Here is a 16674-nt window from a genome sequence, read left to right on the forward strand (position 1 = left end):
CCAATCAAAGCTCATCCATGTCTCCCAAAATAATCATTATTGCTAATATAGCGTATAACTGTTGAGCTGAGTGAACCTGAAGGTAGTGATGGTGAGATGAAGCTTCATGAAGCTTTAAAGCTTTCCAGCCTGATGTGTGTAAAAGTGGTTGATTTCTCCAGGTTTGGAATGCACACAGCGACACCTGCTGGTCAATGCTGATATCATGCAGAACAAATCCTCAGTGGTGTGTTATGGAGATTAATTTGACTTCATGCAGGGCTGCCAATGCTGAGAATCAGGCAATCGACACTTTTCACTCGCTCTCACGACACACATCCAGTTTCTCACGCAGAGGAAAATCATGAAGCAAAGAGGACTGACACCGACAGACAAGGTTACTATTGATATGAAACACACTCTCAGCTCTCAGATTCTGTCCATTTTATCACGAAATTCAACAATAAATACGGTTTTGGCACTTGTAAATGTGACGTGACAGATCGCTGTATCGCCTGAACCGATCATCTCTTACTCTTCACTACTAGTTAATAGCAAATAAACACGAATGAACAATAGGTGTGTTGAAAGATACAGTACAACTTACCGAAATGTATATCCCTCATACATAATATCCATCAGTCAGTGTTTTTCACCCGTGGAAGAGCTCAATAACAGCTGGAGAACACTATAACCTACAGACGTTACATTTACCTCAGGAACATTAAAGGGATAGTTCGCCCAAAAATGATATTTAAGCCATGATTTACTCACCCTCAAGCCGTTCGAGATGCATATGTCAATCTTTTTTCAGACGAACACATTTTCAGTTATTTTAAAAAATGTCTTAAATCTTTCAGTGGTTATAATGTGAGGCAATGGGGTCCAGCTGCTTCAAGTCCGAGAATGTGCATGCATCCTTACAAAAATAATCCACCCGGCTCCAGGGGGATAAACGAAGGCCTTCCGAGGGTAATCCGTGCGGTTTTGTCGTAAAAATGTACATATTTAAAACTTTATAAACGAAAATAACTGGCTTCCGGTGGCGGTTGGTGCGCGTTCATGGAGATGGATGGATGGACTTGAAGCAGCTGGACCCCATTGCCTCACATTATAACCACTGAAAGATCTAAGACATTTCCTAAAATAACTGAAAATGTGTTCGTCTGAAAAAAGATTGACATATGCATCTCGAACGGCTTGAGGGTGAGTAAATCATGGCTTAAATATCATTTTTGGGCGAACTATCCCTTTAATGACTATAGCATGCTAGTTGACAAATTAGCTAGAGGTATTTTGCTAAATTTGTGCACAATATTACATATTTATTTTATTATATTTTTACATATATCATTAAAATATTAGAACATTATCATAATAAAAACGCATTGTATTTATATTTGAGTTGATATTTTTAACCTTTAATAATAGACTAATACCAGCTGACAGGGCTCTCAGTGTGTTTACAGCATTAGGTGAATAATTTTTTTTTTTTTCTTGAGAAATTAACATTCATCTAATAATGTACCTAATATTTAATAGCGAGAGATTGATAACGGCTGTCAGAAGAGAGAAATATGTCAATTTGTCATCACTCCCACAGCCGCTGTATTAGAAACACCCTCACAGCAGCATTAAATGAAGTTTTATGTAACAAAGTTCGGGAGGAGCATGTTCAGGTAATCATCCAATCAGCACAAGAAGAAGCCAGTATAAATAAAGCCTTCCCTTACCTCCTGTCTCATGACTAATTTCTCAGCATCGGACTCCGCCTTCGTGCCGTTATGTCCGAGTTAGAGCTCTTCCCCTCCGACGATGAGTCTTTCATCACGGAGGTGTCTCCATCGCAACCCGCCGATCCTGAGACCTTTTCCTCTCCAGCAGCTAACAACAACATCGAGCCTCCATCCTCAAACAGGGGACACCGGCCCTCCAGATCCTCTCTGCATACTCCGAGACGCCGAAGACTCCCCTCACCACCGCCAGCGAGGAACTCATCATCTTCCTCATCGTCTTCCTCCGCGCCTTCCCACCTTTCAGTTCACCCAAATATCCCTCCCATAGGGAAGTGGACAGTTAAGGGGCTGAGACAAGCCTTAATTAATTCCGATGCAAATTTTTCCCGCAGGATAAAAAAAGCAGAATTGTTTAATTTATGTCACCTTACAATCTTCTCACCCTTCTGTTTCAGCTCCAATCCCATCGGCTCGAACCGCCGGGCCCCGATCGCTCGTCCCGCAGCGTCTAGACCTTCCTCACTTGCAGCGCCGGGCCCCGCCCCCGCGCCACGTCGTCGCAGACCTTTCGCTAGCCTGGGCCGCGCCCCGGACCAGGGCGCCAACCCAACTCCTCTCCTCAGCCCCTCCCACCGTGGTACCTCACGCTCCAGATCTCTGCAATTCCACTTTCACACACGATCCCCAAATGTTTTTCTTCCCTTCTACTTCTTTCAGTGTTCCTCCTTTCCAAGCGCCAGGTGCTCACCCTAACGTGAGGATGCCTCCGTTAGCCGGTCAATCGCCGGCGCATTTCCTTCCCCTTCCACACTATGCTCATCTTATTCCTCCTCCACCTATCCCGGGGGCCGATCTCTGCGCGAGGATGCCTCCGCAAACGGCCACAACCCCCGACTTTCCCTCCCTTTAACCCCCTCCAAGTGCGATCTCCTTTCTCTTTCTTCTCAGCCACTCCTCAACCAGCCCCTCCGAATGCAGTTGACGCAGAACCTCCTCCAGTGACGAACAACATCAGAGCTCAAATCCTCGCAGGTGCAGATGTAGATTTGGGTTCTTTCCTGTCCTTGTTTCCCCCAGCTGAGTCCAATCGCCAAGTGGACTGTGGCGATATTTCAGTCACTCTAAAAAATAACTCACAGGTTTCATCACGTACATTGTCACTGGCCGAATTCTGTATTGCCTTCAGCCGCTATACAGAAATCATATGCTCGACTTTCCCCCATAGACGGCGCGAGCTGAACGATTATCTTTCTATCATAGCGGAGCTCGCGTTGTCTTATGGGGGTAGTCATTTTTACACTTACCATAAGTTGTTTTCCGCAAAATGCGCCGTCCGCGTTTCCCAATGGAATCAGTGTCCCTATTGGGGAGCGTTGGACACTGATCTCCATAACCAAGTCTTCCTCGGGTGCCGAAACATCTCCTGCGCAATCTGCAGATCCACAATCCATGTCACCACGGCATGCCCCCAAATCAATCCCTCGATCCCTCCCTGCCCAGAGCAGAATGCTATAAAATCCACAAGTTACGTTCCGCGACCCGCAAGAGAAGATTTTTCGATCAGAGCACCATACATGGCACCCGACAGACAAGTTTGTAGAAACTTCAATGAAGGGAGATGCCCAAGACAAGGCTGTCGTTTCCTTCATGTCTGCGATTACTGTGGCGGTGCACACGCCCGCGTGGTATGCCCAGTCAAAAAATCTGTCAATAAAAATGCAAAAAACTATCTCTCGACTCCTGTGAATGTTTTCCGCTGGCCGAGGAATTATCCCACCACCCAGATGTCAACTTGACAAATTATTTGCTGACAGGTCTATTATTACAAATTATTACAACTTGACTTGACTTGACTTGACTGACAGGTCTCAATCAAGGCTTTAAACCCGGCGTAGAAAGTCATCCCACGCAAAACATCATCTGCGCTAATCTTCAGTCCTCCTTAGCGGAGCCTGAAGTAGTAGATAAACTAATTAAAAAAGAAATTGAATCCGGTTTCATGATAGGCCTCTTCGAGGCTCCCCCGTTCGACAAATTTCGCATCAGCCCCATAGGCGTGGCTACCATTGCGAACAAGATGGCGCCGCGGATGGCTGCCTCGGTGTGGAGCTCTCCAGTTATTGTGTTGTTTTTGTTGGTTTGTTCTGCGTTTAGTCATTCTTTTCCTATCAGTTTCACCAAAGACGAACTACTGGACATTAGGAAACACACACCAGACAACTTTTCTACAGATTTTGATTACTCAGACGTTTTACTGGACATTCTCGTCGGAGGGGCAGCGGTGTTGTTCAAACGCGCGGTCAGACGCAAACGCGGGAAGCGCGCTGGCGCGCTGGTGAAACTCCGCGAGCGCGGCCTCCGCACTGCACTCCCCAGTATTCATCTTGCAAATCTCCGATCTCTTCCTAACAAAATGGACGAACTTCTTCTCCTCACCCGCACTAACAAGGATTTTTTAAACTCCGCTGCTCTGTGCTTCACTGAAACCTGGCTGAGTGAAGCCATACCGGACAACGCACTACATCTGCCGGGCTTTCAGCTGTTCCGAGCGGATCGCATCGCGGAACTAACGGGGAAAACGAGAGGTGGTGGATTGTGTTTCTACATTAACGAAAGTTGGTGTTCAGATGTAACAACACTGAAGAAGATGTGCTCTCCTAACTTAGAGGTGCATTTCATGAACTGTAAACCTTTCTACTCGCCACGGGAGTTTTCCTCATTCATTCTCGCGAATGTTTACATTCCTCCAGACGCGTGTGTGAGCGCGGCGATACAACAGCTGGCTGAACATATAGCTGAAATGGAACAAAGGTACCCAGACTCTCTTTTAATCATTCTTGGGGATTTTAACAAAGCAAATCTCTCCCGTGAACTGCCAAAATACAGACAGCATGTTACATGTCCTACCAGAGACAGTAATATATTGGACCACTGTTACACCACGATAAAGAATGCGTATCACTCCGTCCCACGGGCAGCTTTGGGGCTCTCTGATCACTGTTTGGTTCATCTTATACCGACCTACAGGCAGAAACTGAAATCAGCTAAACCTGTAATAAGGACTGTAAAAAGATGGACCAATGAAGCAGAGCAGGATCTACAGGCCTGCTTCGATTGCACTGATTGGACTGTTTTTGAAGCTGCAGCCACCGATCTGGATGAGCTCACAGATACTGTAACATCATATATCAGTTTCTGTGAGGATACATGCATTCCTACCAGGACATTCTTATCATTCACTAATGATAAACCATGGTTTACTGGGAAACTCAAACAGCTTCGTCATGCCAAAGAGGATGCTTACAGAAGTGGGGATAAAATCTTGTATAACCAGGCCAGAAACAGACTGACAAAGGAGATCAGAGTTGCTAAAAGAAGCTACTCTGAAAAGCTGAAAACCCAGTTTTCAGCCAACGACCCGGCATCAGTCTGGAGAGGCCTGAGGAACATCACCAACTACAAATCACCATCCCCCCCATCTGTGGAGAATCAACAACTGGCTGACACTCTCAATGCATTTTATTGCAGGTTTGAGAAGCCCAGACTCACACCTCACTCCCGCTCTGATGTGCACTTCACACATCCACCATCACCTCCTGCAACCCCTCTCCTCCCCCCTTCTGCCATCCAACCTGAGCTTAAGGTCTGTGTGGAGGACGTGAGCCGAGTCTTCAAAAAACAGAAGACTAGGAAAGCTTCAGGCCCAGACGGCATCTCATCTGCTTGTCTAAAAGCCTGCGCTGACCAACTGGCCCCAGTCTTCACGCAGATCTTCAACAGATCATTGGAGCAGTGTGAAGTTCCCTGCTGCTTCAAACGCTCCACTATCATTCCGGTTCCCAAAAAAACTAAAATCACTGGACTTAATGACTACAGACCTGTCGCTCTCACGTCTGTGGTCATGAAATCGTTTGAAAGACTGGTGTTGGCCTATCTGAAGGACATCACTGGACCCCTGCTGGATCCCTTTCAGTTTGCTTACAGAGCAAACAGGTCTGTGGATGATGCAGTCAACATGGGACTGCACTATATCCTGCAACATCTTGACAGACCTGGGACTTATGCACGGATCTTATTTGTGGACTTCAGTTCGGCCTTCAATACCATCATCCCTGATCTTCTCACAGCCAAACTGACTCAGCTCTCCATGCCATCCTCAATCTGTCAGTGGATCTCCAGCTTCCTGACGGACCGGCAGCAGCGAGTGAGACTGGGGAAGCTCACATCCAGGACCCTCACCATCAGCACTGGCGCCCCCCAAGGGTGCGTTCTCTCCCCACTGCTCTTCTCCCTGTACACTAATGACTGCACTTCTAAAGACCCCTCTGTCAAGCTCCTGAAATTTGCAGACGACACCACCGTCATCGGTCTCATCCAAAATGGTGACGAGTCTGCTTACAGACTGGGGGTTGAACAGCTGGCTGTCTGGTGCAGCTATAACAACCTTGAGCTGAACACGCTCAAAACAGTGGAGATGATTGTGGACTTCAGGAGAAAATCCCCAGCACTCCCCCCTCTCACCATCATGAACAGCACTGTGGAAGCAGTGGAGTCATTCAGGTTCCTGGGCTCTACCATCTCTCAGGACCTGAAGTGGGCAAATCACATTGACTCCATTGTGAAAAAGGGCCAGCAGAGACTGTACTTCCTTCGCCAGCTGAAGAAGTTCAATCTGCCACAGGAGCTGCTGATCCAGTTCTACTCAGCTGTCATTGAGTCTGTTTTAAGCACTTCCATCACTGTCTGGTTTGGTTCAGCTACCAAATCGGACATCAGGAGACTACAACGGACAGTCCGGACTGCAGAGAGGATTATTGGTGCCCCCTTGCCAACCCTCCAGGACCTGTACTCTTCCAGAGTGAGGAAGAGAGCAGGTAAAATCATCACAGACTCCACTCACCCTGGTCACCCCCTGTTTGAACTGTTACCGTCAGGACGGCGACACAGATCACTGGCCACAAGAACATCCAGGCACAGGAACAGTTTCTTTCCACAGGCCATTTCCCTTCTGAACACTTAACATGCCCCCCAATGCATATGCCTGTAAGTGCAATACTCCCACTGTCTAGTGCAATATTCTCTAAGTCAGGTGATATTTATATTTATATTATTCATACTACTCAAAATACTGTAAATATGTTCATAATCTGTAACATGCACTAGACTCCCACTGTCTAGTGTAATATTCTCTAACTCAGGTGATATTTATATTTATATTATAATTCATACTACTCAACATACTGTAAATATGTTCATAATCTGTAAATGTTTATTCAGACTAAACCCAACTGTGACCCCTTTTTTTACTTTTTATACTATTTTTATTTTTTTTAAATATATTTTATTCTTAGAATTTGTATTACTATGTTTCTTGTTGTATTTGTATTTGTATATGTGCACTGGAAGCTTCAGTACCAAGAAAAATTCCTTGTGGGTGCAAGCACACTTGGCAATAAAGCTCTTTCTGATTCTGATTCTGATTCTGATACCAGGAAATTCTCGGGAAAAAAGCGGTTGATAATCGACCTTTCAGCCCCCCATAATTCTCCATATCCGAGCATCAATAGTCTCATCCCTCTCGAAGAATTTTCTCTCAACTATCATGATATCGAACAAGCCATAACCATTATTAAAATAGCTGGACGAGGCGCATGGCTAGCAAAAGTAGATATCTCCTCTGCGTTTAAAGTAATGCCAATCCACCCTGATTCGTGGCACTTATTCGGTGTAAACTGGCGAAAAAAGTATTATTTCGCCGTGCACTTAACTTTCGGTTGCAAAAGCAGCCCAAAAATCTTTGACACTCTCTCTGAAGCCATATGTTGGATCCTTTCCAATAATTATGCAATTCCTCATCTTCTCCATCTGCTCGACGATTTCCTAATAATTTCACCATACGACGCCATCCCCGAGGCTCACCTCCTCACAGTGCAAAAAGTTTTCGCCGAGCTAGGGATTCCGTTAGCCCAGGAGAAAACATCGGGTCCAACTACATCCATCGAGTTCCTAGGCATCAATCTGGACTCAGTAAAATTCCAGGCCTCACTGCCTAAGGAAAAAAATCGATCGTATCATCTTAATCGCATCCAATTTTACAGACGGCACAGATTGTTCCAAACGTGAACTTCTCTCGCTGCTGGGCCACCTAAATTATGCTATGCGCATTATTCCACAGGGCCGCCCCTTTATCGCGCATCTTCTCGCCCTCACTTCATCCGTTCATGCGCTGGATGATCGGATTATCCTTTCTGGCGAGTCCAAAAACGAGCTAAAATTATGGATTAATTTCCTTAACCAGTGGAACGGCTTAACTTTTTTTTACGACGACTTTATCTCTCTCCCCTCGATATCAAACTGTTTACAGACGCAGCTCCCTCGATCAGCTTCGGCGGCTATTACCAAGGATGCTGGTTCGCGTCTCCCTGGCCCCCTCAGCTCCTAGACACACCCCAGTCTTCAGCCTCCTCGGCCCTTTTCGAGCTCTACCCGGTCGTTGTCGCAGCTTCCCTATGGGGGAAAGAGTGGTCAACCAAAAGCATCCAAATCCATTGCGACAACGAAGTAACCGTACACTGTATTAAAAAAGGTCGTTCTCGCTCACCTGCGCTAATGCCACTCCTCAGACATCTCATCTGGATCTCCGCATGTGACCAGTTCTTAATAACTGCAAAACACGTCCCACGGGCTCAAAATCAAATTGCTGACTCTCTCTCCCGTTTCTCTTTTCAGAAATTCAGGATGCTGGCTCCAGAAGCAGACCCCACTCCAACCCCAGTACCTCCTTATTCTCAGCTGATCTTCCCATAAACCATCCGCTAAAATCCCTCCTGGACACGTCCATCGATTCCATCCTCCAAGCAGTTTCTCCCAGAACCCTGCAAACATATTACACCGCGTGGAAATCGTTCAAATCATTCCACCTCTCTCACAACCTCATACATTAGAATTTTCTCTTTTAACAGTTACTTCATTCATATCTCATCTTCATAGAGTCAAAGGTCTCCAAGCCGGATCCATAAAAAGTTATCTAAGCGGCATTCAATTCTTCCATAAATTAATCCACGGTAAAACTGCACCTGCGACTTCCGGTTATGGCGGCCATGTAGGAAGACGTGTTTTTTTTTTGCTGCTCCGCTACTAAGTTTGAAAAAAGCTCTCCTGCTCACTTACAGTTTCAAATAGAAGAAGATTTTGAGGTGTGATGCCTAGCTCGGCAAAGTCACAGAAGGGGAAAGGTGGGACAACCAGACAGCCGAGCCTGTTTGAATGTAATCTTCGTGACGAAGCAACTAAGGTTAACCAGGCCATGACTACGCAAACTGACATTGAAAATGAACCAGCAGGCACCAAAGCTGATCAAATACTGGCAAAGTTAGGCTCAATGGAAACAGGGTTCACCTCTAGGCTTGATAGTTTGGCAGCAACTCTACAAGATGTGAAAAAGGAGATTAGTGATTGCAGTGAACGCATGTCCCATGCGGAGGAGTGCATTTCCACCGCGGAAGACGAGCTAATTAGCCTGCAAGCTAAAGTCAATACGTTACAAGCTAAGAACAAAACCATGGAGGATAAATGTATGGATTAAGAAGCCAGATCTCGTTTAAACAATCTACGGCTTGTGAACTTGCCAGAGGGCGCTGAAGGTGGGGACATGTGTGCCTTTTTAGAGAAATGGATCCCCGAGGCGTTGGAAAAAGAGGGGCTACAGTCCTCTATTATTTTGGAAAGAGCACACAGAATTGGACCAAAGAACGACAACGCATCGCGCCCGAGGACCGTGATAATGAGGTTTCACAACTATAAGAACAAGCAGGCAGTTTTCACCGCTGCACGGGAGAAAAAGGAGGCTTATTACGAAGACCAACAGGTCCGTTTCTACCCAGATTTGGCTACGGGAATTGCCCAGCTGAGGAAGAAGTTCGACCCAGTTCGCGCGGAACTACGTAAACTGGGTATTCGCCATGGAGTGTCTCATCCCGCGACCCTGCTGGTGACTCACGAGGGCAAAACTCATTATTTTAAAACCCCTGCTGAGGCACACGCTTTCCTCAGGAGAATCCAGAAACACTTACATGAAGAAGAGACAGGAACACAAGATAATAGAGCCAATTAATGTGGTATGTGATTTGTTGTAGGTAGGACACAAATAACCATGACAAGCCCTTTTTTTATTATTTTTATTATTTTATTCCACTTAATGACTGACACGTAAGTATTATGTACTAATGTTTGAAGCTATATATTTACAAAAGTGTATTATATAGCATGACTGTGTACTTCTATTCAACAGTGATCATAAGATGTCACATTATTATGAGACAAATTAAGGGGTTATTGTCATACAACAAACCGAGTGTTAATCGAAGTGAGCAGGAGTTATAAGTTAATATTTGTTAAAGTGTAGCAGCAGCAATAGTAATTGGAGTAGGTTGGAACAAGAGAGTGGTTTGACTGATCCTCACTGGTGTGGACCGGTCTTAGCAATAACGGGAGACCAACAGCAGGGGGGGGGGGGGGGGGGATATGGAGAGAGATAAAACCGAATATTAGAGCTTATTCCTGTCATTCGGGTACTTTTAAGACATACTCTAGAATAGATTTCTTTCTTGTTTCTACAGAATTACAATCTAAAATTTCTGACTGCTCTTATGATAATATTGTGATCTCGAATCATGCACCATGCTGTTTGGTCTACAGGGATGATCAATTATTAAGAGATCGACCCAGATGGCATTTCCAACATAAATGGTTACAAGTCAAGTCAAGTCAAGTATATTTGTATAGCGCTTTTCACAATACAGATTGTATCAAAGCAGCTTCACAGTATTAAGTTAACATAATACAACAAAGTTTGTTTCAAGAGAAATTTATTGATTGATAAAATTAAATTAAATATCCCCAAAATATCCCCAAGATGGGGATCTTTGTGAAATATTTAGAAAAACAGATAGATGAGTACTTTCAAATGAATACTACACAAACTACTGCATGCGTTAAATGGGAAGCTTTCAAGGCTTTCTTGAGAGGGCATATCATCAGTTATACAGGTTCCAAATCAAAAAAGACACAGGAAACTAGATTACAGTTGGAAAATAGAATAAGAGCCCTTCAAACGAAAGTAAATAATTCTGAAAATATTAATAATTCACAATTGGAGAAAGAATTATTATTATTGAGAGCTGAATATGATAAGCAGTCTGCTTTTAGAGCTGCCTCAAGTCTTCTACGCTTGAAACAGACATTTTACGAGCAGGGTGATAGTGCTGGCAAATTGTTGGCATGGCAAATAAAACAGCTTGAAACTAAATCGCCAATCACATCAATAATATCAAATGGGCAGACACTGTTGGATCCAATAGAAATTAATAATGCGTTTAAGGGCTATTATGAAGAATTGTATAAAGCACAAGCAACAATTGAACTTAACAATATAAGCATCTTTCTAAATAAAATAGATATACCCATTATTTCGGAGGATGATAGAGTTAATTTAAATTCAAAATTTACAATAGAAGAAATTGGACAAGCCATTGATAGCATGAAATCCGGAAAAAGAGCAGGGCCTGATGGCATTCCCACATGGAAAGAATCTATATGAGGATATATGCGCATATATGAAACCTATATGCAGTTTATATGCACATATATGCTGCATATATACAGCATATATGCACATATATGATAATATATATACTGCATATATGCGTATATATGCCACATATAGGCATAATTGAGGTGCATATATGTGCATATACAGGCCATATAGGTCTCCTGTATTGCTTCTTTATATATACATATAAGCCCTATATGTAGCCTACATACAAGATATGTCTCCTATAGCTCATGGCAGGATGGTCATTTTGTAGCTCATATCTCACTTTGGAAACTGTCATACATGATGCCTAGCTCAGATAGGCACATCTATCAATTCGAAGCTCACGGAGCTGAGATCAAAAAGATAAAAATAATTTTTTTTTTTTAAATTCTGTTCAGTTTTTTGTCTTATTTTTGTTCTTGTACTATTTGATTGTTCTTAAGTAAATAAATAATGTAAATTTCTACATTTTGGGGTTTTATTTATGTTGCCTACACTGTAAAAAAAAGTGTACTTTTACAGGTAATGGTCTGTATTTTTTTAACAGAATTTTACCGTTTTGTCATTATAGTGAATGCCTGTTATTTTACAGATATTTGCTGTAATTTAAAGGTCCACTATTAAATTTACAGGTAATTGCTTGTATTTTGGTTTTACATCAATTTACGTTTTTTAAGGAACTTGTCTGTATTTTTACAAAGTAATATTTTACAGATTTTTTTCTGTGAAATTAGAAAACAAAGAAAAGAAGGTATAACTGCAGAAATCTGCATCTATTCAATATGTTGTCCTTACAGATTATTAAGCATGTGGGGGTTAAAGTGAGGTTTTTTTTAAGGTTAAATAATAGTATTTGTACATACAGCCTACCCTACATAGGCTACAGTAGACCTGTATTGAATTGTTTTTAGGCTATAGTCTTTTAATCTTGTCTTGCAAATAGATGCTCATTTTGATCATTATTTCATTGTCTTATTCTCCCATAATTTCATGTATATTTTATTAATATTTTTCTAAATCTCCGTTGCTGCACATTCAGGGCTTTGTGTGTGTGTGTGTGTGTGTGTGTGTGTGTGTGTGTGTGTGTGTGTGCGCGCGCGCGCACGCGATGACGCAGATTCAAATTCGCCGCCATTACGTTTCCGCTGTTTATTCCCGCCCACAACGGTCAGCTGATCAGTCGACTTTGGATCTGTATCAAGTGCAAGTGGGAGATTTGAATTCAGTCTACTCTCCTGAAGTGGATTGTGAGATTAACAGGGGTTCAATATGACACCTCATAATTCAAAGCAATCGTGTTCGTCGAGAGCAGCCGTGAGCAGGAGCCCTAGCTGTTGTCAGTTTGGATTCTTCGGAAATAGCACCCTTTTCAGTGAGCCTGGTTCGTCACAGCGGACATCATGCCAACCGATCACCGGCTGAGGTAAGAGTCTGCATGTGAACGATATTTTATATTACATTTGTGTTAAGTTTACGTTACAGTTTTCAAGCTAACATTAGCATTTTAAATGATGAGCTGGAGGCAAAACACTGAAAATGTAGCATGCATCTTTACATTTTCCATCTGTTTTAAGAAAGATCAGCTGTACCCACACCTCAAAAAAGACCTAAAACAAGCTTTCGTAGACTTGTTATACATAAAGTCCGTTTAATTGTGTATAAAATCTTTGTTAATACGCGATAGTATCTGTCAGTAATTCAATCTCTTAAATGGCGGGACATTTTTAAACACTGTCTGGAAGCTGAAAACTCTTCTCTTAAAAAATAGTAACCACGTTTTTGGCGGATTTTTATTACCATTTTTAATAACCACAGTTATACTACAAATAGGCCTAACGTTACCAAGGTTTTTTTTTTTTTGGTTAAACCATAGTTAATTTTCATAAGGGTTAATGTGGTTATCAAGACCGTTAAGAAAACGAATTCAGCAAATACTGTACTTGTTGTTGATACAGGAAAACACATGAGGCTAGAATATGAACACCACATGATAAATTCCATATTCTGGCTGCATGCTTGCCAACACGTCAGTTGAGGTTTTGCATTGTCCCAGTGGAACATATTCTGACATATGCAAATGTAATACTGAGTTGTAAAAAAAAAAATATATATATATATATTTGTGATTTCAGGTCAAGTGGAAAGCAGAATGATCATGGCAAACAAGGTATGGGAAGAAGTAATTTAAAATATTGTAATGGCCGAGTCTTCTGATTCCATATGATTGCACTAAAAGTGGCAGAAAATTTAATTTGTTTTATACTATATTTTCCCATGTGAATATTCATTTGATCCTTGTGAGGCCACTGGAGCTGCACAAGGTTTGGTTTTGCTTCAGTAAGACCACGATTGTGTTAGATTCCACCCATCTATTATTATTATTTTTTTGTATTGTAACTAGGCTCTGTCATTTAGAAACATGACTTTTCCTATCACTTATAATGACATATATCTCTACCTTTCATTCCAGCCAGAGGATCTGACGGTTGCTGCTCGCATCTCAGCCTACCTGATGGAAAATTCTTGCTGGATGAATGACCTTCACCTTCAATTCAACCTTGCCAAGACAAAACTGCTTATGGTTTCACTTTCAGCCAAACCATGTGATCCTGCTGATTTGCCTTATACAACACCAGAAAGATCCGGCCCTTCCTGTCGGAGTCACACAACTCCTTGTCTAAGCTCTTGTTCTATCCAGACTGGACTATTGTAATGCTCTCCTGGCAGCTCTTCCAGCATCAGTCAAACCTCTGCAACTGATCCAGATGCTGCAGCAAGACCTAAACTCACTGCTTCAGATCTATGTGTCTCCAGAAGCTTGTGTTCTGCAAGTGAACGGCGCCTTGTGGTGCCATCATCCCAAAGAGACACAAAACCACTTTCACTGACCTTTACCTGGACTGTTCCCTGCTGGTGGGATGACCTGCCCAACTCAACACATTTTCAAGAAACTGCTAAAGATCCATCTTTTCATAAACACTTGACCCAATAATACTAAATCTTTGTTTTAATAATAAATAAATAAACTTGTGTACTGTGCTACACTAACTGGGACTTGTCACTGCACTTGTTGCTTCTATTGTTCTCTTAATTTTTAAGTCACTTTGGATAAAATGTAATTGTAAATGTGTAAAATAAGTTATATTAGAGTATAAAGGCATACAGCAATTGCCTTTTAATGTAGATATTTTTACATGTTCTAAATTATATACTAAGATTGTATTTCCTATCATTCACATATCTTGATGTTCAGTGTTTGTTTAATGAGTAATACTGTAAATGTGCAGGTATTTTGTACTTATACGTTTAATTAATTTAACAGAAATTGACTGTACATTTGCTATTATTAAGTACTTAATTAGAGATTGGTCAAAGTTGGAAATTGGAAATGCCTTAACTGTAAATATACAAACTTTGAATTTGAATTTATGTATTTAATGCATTTTTATACATAACTTCATAGTTATTATACACAGGAAAAACTATATATTAAAAGATAATTACTGTAGATAGACAGCATTATTATAAAATAACTTTATAAAACCCTAAATTTACAGTTTAACTTGAAAGTTAAATGTTTTTTTTTTAAATGTAATTTGACATCATTTATCCGTTTTTCCACGGTTTAATAAGCCATTATCAACAGTAATGTACTGTAATTTAATAAATTTTGACTGTAAAGTCAATTCTGTATTTTCACTGTTTTTGCCTGTAATTTTGTGAAATGGTTATTTGCTGTAATTTAACGGAATCCGTCTGGAAACTTTGCTGCCAGAGATTTACCGTTTGTATACGGGATTTTTTTTTTTTTACAGTGTAGACCTAGTAGCTATGGATTTTAATAATTTTACTAATATATAGTAGGTAAACATATAGGTGCATATATAGGTGAACATATAGGTGCATATATGTGAACATATAGGTGCATATATATGTGAACATATAGGTGAGCATATATAGGTGAACATGTAGGTGCATATATGTGCATATATGTACATATAATATAGGAAAACGGCCAATTTTATATATGTCACATATATTAAAAACATATATCAAAACATATATTAAAACATATATGTTTATATAGGTTCTTTCCATGTGGGTTCCTATAGATCTGTAGAAGAAATTTAAGAATAAACTTTTGGTACCTATATTGGACATGTTTGAAGAAATCTTTAAATCGAATTTTCTTCCTCCTTCATGAAATACAGCCTTGATTACTCTCCTGCCTAAGCCAGGAAAACCTTTAGATAAGTGTGAGAATCTAAGACCCATTAGTCTTTTGAAATTCACATTTGAAAATCATTTCTAAATTATTAGCAAAACGACTACAAAAAACTCTCCCTTATGTAATAAATCAAGATCAAAATGGATTCGTCGCGGAAAGGCAGGGCTTCCACAATGTACGGAGATTATTAAATATTATTCATTGTAAAAAGGATGCGCCAAATACAGCTCTTCTATCATTGGATGCCGAAAAGGCCTTTGATAGGGTTGAATGGCCATATCTTTTCCGGGTATTAGAAAAATTTGGATGTGGAAACAATTTGATTAAATGGGTCAAAATATTATATGACAGCCCCACTGCTGAAATCATCACTGATTGAAATATTTCTCAACCGATAGCAATAAAACGCAGGTGCCGACAAGGCTGCCCGCTCTCACCTTTATTATTCACGTTAGCAATAGAACCATTTGCAATTGCAATACGCTCCCATCCCCAACATAGTGGAATTACAGTAGGACCAACTGAACATAGGATTTCTCTGTTCGCAGATGATGTGATCTTATTTATTTTGAATCTAAACACATCAATACGGATCATTCTGGAAATCATCCAGTTATTTAGTGAAATTTCAGGTTACAAGCTCAATAAAACCAAGTCTTCTATTTTACTGTTAAATGAACATGTTTAATGTTGTGACACAATTTGAGTACTTGGGGATACAGATTTTACCAAGCTTAGGAAAAATAGTTTATGTAAATTACAATCTTTTAGTAACAGGAATACAAAATTCAGTTGATAGATGGATGCCGCTGCCAGTATCTATAATTGGGAGAATTAATATTTTAAAAATGAAAATTCTTCCAAAGCTACTATATCTGTTTCAGAATATTCCCCTTTCACCCCCGTTTGGTTTTTTCTCACAAATGATTTTTTTTTTTATACGTTTTCTCTGGAATAATAAAAGGGCAAGACTTTGTTTGTCTTTACTGTACCTGCCTTATGAACGTGGAGGTTTGAAATGTCCTAATTTTAAGCTGTACTATTGGGCTGCGCAGCTAAGGTCTATTATGTTTTATTATACTAATCATTCACCACATTGGATAGAAATGGAATCACAAGGATTAAACTTGCCTCTT

At 41.1% G+C, this 16674-nt stretch overlaps 1 protein-coding gene and 2 long non-coding RNA genes across 3 annotated transcripts in view; 2 read left to right on the top strand and 1 right to left on the bottom strand.

Annotated features, from left to right (window-relative positions):
* The window catches only part of LOC309480540, a 188235-nt gene that overhangs the window by 132402 nt on the left and 39159 nt on the right, over positions 1 to 16674 (top strand). The gene's annotated exons all lie outside the window — the stretch shown is intronic.
* LOC309480263 (uncharacterized protein) overlaps positions 1 to 16674 on the bottom strand; it is a 179101-nt gene that overhangs the window by 6978 nt on the left and 155449 nt on the right. The gene's annotated exons all lie outside the window — the stretch shown is intronic.
* LOC309493894 lies at positions 11757 to 14336 on the top strand. Its single transcript, XR_014204062.1, has 3 exons — positions 11757 to 12733; positions 13443 to 13477; positions 13781 to 14336. It is a non-coding gene; the product is annotated as an uncharacterized lncRNA (long non-coding RNA).

This window comes from Leuciscus leuciscus, assembly GCF_965113295.1.
Source record: "Leuciscus leuciscus genome assembly, chromosome: 1".
NCBI lineage: Eukaryota > Metazoa > Chordata > Actinopteri > Cypriniformes > Leuciscidae > Leuciscus > Leuciscus leuciscus.